Source organism: Pararge aegeria, chromosome 3, assembly GCF_905163445.1.
Source record: "Pararge aegeria chromosome 3, ilParAegt1.1, whole genome shotgun sequence".
Classification (NCBI taxonomy): Eukaryota; Metazoa; Arthropoda; class Insecta; order Lepidoptera; family Nymphalidae; genus Pararge; species Pararge aegeria.
In genome coordinates, this window is record NC_053182.1 from 17,464,070 (window position 1) to 17,470,134 (window position 6,065).

At 40.2% G+C, this 6,065-nt stretch overlaps 2 non-coding genes across 2 annotated transcripts; both read right to left on the minus strand.

Moving 5' to 3' along the window:
* Window positions 1–1,570: 1,570 nt before the first annotated feature.
* Trnah-gug lies at window positions 1,571–1,642 on the minus strand. Its single transcript has one exon. It is a non-coding gene; the product is annotated as a tRNA-His (tRNA).
* A 3,190-nt stretch (window positions 1,643–4,832) lies between these two features.
* Trnah-gug lies at window positions 4,833–4,904 on the minus strand. Its single transcript has one exon. It is a non-coding gene; the product is annotated as a tRNA-His (tRNA).
* Between the last annotated feature and the right edge of the window lie 1,161 nt (window positions 4,905–6,065).

A 6,065-nucleotide genomic window follows, 5' to 3' on the forward strand; every position in this document is an offset into this window, starting at 1 on the left:
GATCGGAAATCAGAGCATTAATCCGACCCGCGGCTCCAATGCAGTTTGCGGCTTAGAATAGAAATTGGGCAGTTAAAAACTGCGGGCGAGTGCTGAAAATTTTGGCCAGGCCCGGAAACCGAGTTCTTCCTGCGCGTTCATCCTGTTTCTCCGAGTGCTTTTGAGGACCTGGGTATGGAAAAGGGGTTGTTGCCTACACTACGGTCCTCGCGTTGGTTGGCGTGCTACTCCGCTACTGTTCCGGCACACCTCTTACGGAAACACGGGCACGTGGTGCCCAAGGTGGGTTCGCTTCGGCGGATATCCGCTGGCGGAGTTGCGTATGTGTGCGTAAGCGTTCCCGTGGCTCCTTCGTCAGGCGGTGAGTAGGTACACCGTGGGGTTTTAGTCAGTAAGAGTCACCATAACCATAATGAGGATTTCCAAACGAAGAAAAAAAAAAAAGGCCCGGAAACCGTACCTCATGATCAGTAGTCGGCCATGCTAACCATCGATCGAGCTATCCCAACGAAACACATCATACAAAGGGTACGGAATGTAAATTGAGTGTGAAAATATACGTACTTAATTCGATAATAAAGCGACAAATTGCGGTGGCAATGGGGCGTAAGGACTGCCTACTCACGGGAGCAAGTTAATATTACATTCATGGGCACACTGTACTTACTGCGAACGTATTTGCGCCAGAAGCACCGATTCTTTTATTTTTTATTATGATTACTAAACGAAATATCGCGATAAAGCTTTTTTTGAAATAAAATCGGACTTTTAATTTCACAACAAGCTTCTAAGTTATGTGCGTTTTAAGCAATTAAATGAGGGAAAACATCGTGAGGAAACCTGCATCCCTGAGAGTTCTCCATAATGTTATCAAAGGTGTGTGGAGTCCACCAATCCGCACTGGGCCAGCGTGGTGGACTACGGCCTTCCCATTGTGGGAGGAGACCCATGCCCTGTGGTGGGCCAGTAATGGGTTGATATGATGATCATGACGAGCCTAGGTCTGTTGGTAAGTCCGCTGTCCTCTACGCTTGTCTTGTGCGAATTAGTTGACTCTAAGAGCATTATGGAGAACTCTCAGGAGTCCAGATTTAAGAAAGTTTTTTTCTTCATGAGTTACTTTTGTAACTAGTGACTATTTTTTAATTTCAACGATTATTACTCATCTCAAATTGAAAACAGAAGACGCATTGAGTCTGAAAATAAACGCAATTTGATAATAAAGAGACAAATTGCGACAGCGATGAAGCGAAGCGTACTTCTGAGGACCGAGAATAACTCACTCATGAACATTCATGAGGACATTTCCTGTTGAGTAGTGCCATTTGCTCTGCAAAAATACTAGAAAGATCTTCTTCGTTAACAAGGGATCCAGGAATCATTGCTAGTCGGTATATGTTGCCGGCAAAAACATCAGTAAAAATATACGTTGAAAGCTTATTTTCGAATTTATATGGTTTCTTAAAGGAAGTGAAATACGTTAACTTTAACTCAATTTTAGATTTTTCCTTTTAAATTTCAACAAATAATAAAAAATAAAAAAAACAGCTCCGCCGCGACAGCTGTTCGCTGCCGTGACCAGGATTCGAACCTGGGTTACTACGGCCACAACGTAGGGTCCTAACCACTAGACGATCACGGCTATCGGAGCTGATGGTTACACCGACGAAATAACCGTACGTACTTATTTTTTAAAGTTACTTTCACAATATCGTTGTCACTTAATCAACCGTTTGAAGTTTTTGCTTCAGTTTTTTATTAGAACGAGAGCGCTCTACAATTTAAACCTGTATACAATCTTTGTTAAATTCAAATTCAAATTCAAAATTTCTTTATTCATGTAGCCCTATCATAGGCACTTATGAAGCGTTTATACATATATATTTACGTAATTGTAAGGGGATGGGGATAACTTCGTTCGCCAACTTAAACCTAAAGCTATGAGGGTTCCAAACGCGCCCTGGTCTAAGAAGAGCACACAACAAACTTAGCCGGGTAATTTTTTTTTTCGTTATCACCATCTCACAGTTTATTTATATTAAGCTAGAGCCAAGCTTTTTTATCGTTCAAGTAATCCTTAATATTATAACAGGATTTTTCTGTAAGCTTACGTAACTTACGTTTTATATAAACTTTGAACTTATTGAGATTCATCTCAAAGATTTCAATTGGTAATTTGTTATAAAATAATATACAATTGCCCTTGAATGAATTAGCAATTTTGTGTAGCCTAGTAAACTGCACAACTAGTTTATTTTTGCTCCTAATATTAATATTTTTACAGTCCATTTTCTTTTTAAATTTTGTTATATTTTTATGGACATAAATTAAATTTTCCAATATGTACTGACTATGCACCGTCATTATTTTAACTTCTTTAAATTTATCCCTTAATAACTCTCTTGGGTTCATTTTATATATCGCACGAACAGCCCTTTTCTGCAGGACGAAAATGTCAGTGTATAATAACCGTTTGCCGTGTGGTGACGGCAGATCAGAATACAGCTGTTACCAACCCTGCTCTTCCCACTGGTGTCGTACGAGGCGACTAAGGGAATATAACGGAGAGCGGGCAGCAGCGTGCTCTGTACTACTACTACTGCGTTCACCAACCCGTTGGGAGAGGACTTTGGTCCAGCAATATACTGTTTTAAGCTTTAATGATGATAAAATAACCACATTTGCTCCGAAGGGTCAAACATGAACGAAGCTGCGGGCACGAATACATCGATAATATTACGACAAGATTTTAAAATTCTAATCCGTCTGTACAGGATGCAATTCAAATGCAGTTCAAATTCGAATTCAAATGCGAGCGAACCCGGGCGCCTTGTCATGCAAATATGGAAGGAGCGGGCGAAATTGGAAAAGAGTACGAAATGAAAACGATTTTATATCTACTTAACTTGATAATGCATGGGTTTTGTAATGAACTGTATTCCATTTCTTTCTACATACATAATTTTGTGAAACGATCTTTGGAACGGGGATGGCAAAATTGGCGATTCCATATTATGATTTTAAAAAACATATTGCCAGCTTATGTCGTCGGAGCTGCCAAATCTTTGCCAGAGAAGCTCTGAGAAGTAGTAGTAGACCTTTTTGTGACAGAGCTCGTCCGGGGAAGTACTACCTCCATGCTTATTTCTGCCGCTAAGCAGCATTGTCGCAATGCTGTTCTAGTCTGAAGGGCTTGGTTTATTACAGGCACATGAGGCGATGACCTCAAGGCAACTCTTTGCTGGATATGTTCCTAGCTTGAAAAAAAAAACGACAGGCAACTGCTTGACGGCCGTCATGCATTGGAGCACGCTTGCCTAGAAAATGCCTATTCACTCTTGATCAAGTTATACGTGGCAAGAAACACGTGGCCGGAAGGGCATTCCACATTCTGGCGGTACATATCAGAAACGTGGAGAAAAAACGTTTCGTGCGTGTGGATTTAATATCAAATACATAAGGATGCCATCGCTTATGACGTCTCGCTGTTACGTGGTAAACGGGGACTGGGGAACAAGATTGTGAAGTTCCTGAGGACACTTATCCAAGTATAAGCTGTAAAAAACCGATAAACGGGCAATATTGCATCATTGCTGCAAACAAAGTAGGACCTCCCGCTTATAAAACTCCAGTACTAACCTCTGCACCACGGAGCTCGTCAATTCAGTATTTTAATTGTTCAATACCGTTTATGAAATAATACATTAAATACAACAATACATATGGAAATAGAAAAGTTCTAAACATTTAAAAATGAATTCGGACAATTATCACGTTTTTATTTTGCGTGTTACTATTAGGCTGGACAAAGCCAATTTTCTAACTCAACTCTGACAAAATAGTAAGTAGCTACTTCCCGCTTATAAGACCCTAGTACTCCCCTCTGCACCAGGGCGGTCCTTAATTCAGTATTTCGATTGCTTAATTTAGTTAATAGAACATTGCAAAAAGTATGGAAATAGAAAAGTTCTAAGCATTTAAAAATGAATTCGGTCACATCACGTTTTTACACTGGACAAAGCTAATTTTCTAACTCCACTCTGACAAAATAATTATTAAGATATATTTCTCTTTCATTTGGCGATAGGTAAGTACCTACTTACTCAGTCAAATTAATTAAACGAAGAGTGCGCTTGTAGTAAAAACAGGTACACTCGTATTCCACGAGTGTGTGTGAACTTGCCATTTGCGATTCCGGGCTGGAATTTATGATGTTAGGAATTTAAAATTCCTTCCTGATAATGTATGAATAAAGAGAATTTAGTATGACGTAAGGCCAGATATGAAGCAGTGATAGCGCATTGGGTAGAAGCTCAACTTAACTTTCGGGGGGCCGAGTTCGAATCCCAGCAAGCACCACTGACTTTTCTTAGTTATGGGCGTTTTAAGTAATTAAAATAACACTTGCTTCAACGGTGAAGGAAAACATCGTGAGGAAACCTGCATGCCTGAGAGTTCTACATAATGTTCTCAAAGGTGTGTGGAGCCTACCAATCCGCACTGGGCCAGCGTGGTGGACTACGGCCTTAACCCCTTCTCATTGTGGGAGGAGACCCGTGCTCTACAGTGAACCGGATATGGGTTGATATGATGATGATGATGATAAAGCCAGATATGCCTTTCTAATATGAGTCTGTATATGTATGTTCGGGCAAACCGAAACACTTGCCCTGGGCGGCAGTTTCCGGGGGCGTGAAAAATTAGTAATTATTAAAAAAATGCTCACACTAATTATATTTTTCATTTGAAAAGATAAAAAAGGATACAAATTTATTGTTATTGTACCTACTATAAATTCACTGTTGATAGTAAAAAAAAATCGGTTTGCTCCCTGCCGTGACCAGGATTCGAACCTGGGTTACTACGGCCACAACGTAGGGTCCTAACCACTAGACGATCACGGCTGTCGGAGCTGGTTGTTATACCGACGAAATAACTTTACTTATTATTTAAATTACTTTCACTTCGGAGTTACCAAACGGTGCTCCAGTTTTTTTTTAATTACTTCATCTTACTTGTACAGTCAGCCTCGTTGGTCCCGTGCTAACCACTGAACCAACGAGGCGTGTTTAACTAAGGAACACGAGGACCTGGGTTCGAATCCCGGGTCATGCCGAAATTTGTTAGGTATTGTGTTTTATCTGTTCATGAATGTTCAGTTCAACCCGAAATTGTTGGTGTCAACCACCGCAGAGTACCTAAAGCCGTCAATCCCAGTTATTATCAATAATTTGTGATAATAGTCGGTAAAGCCCAACAACCCGCATTAAAGCAGCGTGATGGGTGTTTGCTCTGAAACCGTCTCTCTCTCTCTTAAGTCTCATAAACTCGTACTTACTAGAGATTTTTTCCGTCGTGAACTGTGTGTGTGTTGTCGTGCGTTCACGAAGCACTGATTGCAGTCAAGGGCTAAATATTTTTTAACGGCCGAGTGGTGCAGTGGGCAGCGACCCTGCTTTCTGAGTCCAAGGCCGTGGGTTCGGTTCCCACAACTGGAGAGTGTTTATGTGATGAACATGAATGTTTTTCAGTGTCTGGGTGTTTATCTTTATATTATAAGTATTTATGTGTATTATATTCATAAAAAAATATTCATCAGCTATCTCAGTACCCATAACACAAGCTACGCTTACTTTGGGGCTAGATGGCGATGTGTGTATTGTCGTAGTATATTTATTTATTTATTTTATAAATATAAGTAAAACAAAAATATAAACATGTACGTGAAACATAGCTTAGTTTAAAGTCTGTAGCCATTAGACCCTTTGTCGTCATCTAGACCACAAACAATTTATCGCGGTTAATGTGCTTACACCCCATGTCCCAATGGTTTCTCCCTTAAAATCCCTAGTTACATTCAACTGGGGACTAGGTTAGATAATAGATAGGGGGAAGGGTCGACGAAGCTGTCTAGACGGGGCAATCTCACTGTAAGTACAGAAAACCGGTAAAACACCGAACAGTTCAGTCCTGGTTTCGGAATCGTTGAATAAAGAAATCGTTTATATTCGATTTTGCTCAATTAACACCTATTTATTTTAAAAACGCGGCACAAGGCATTAAAA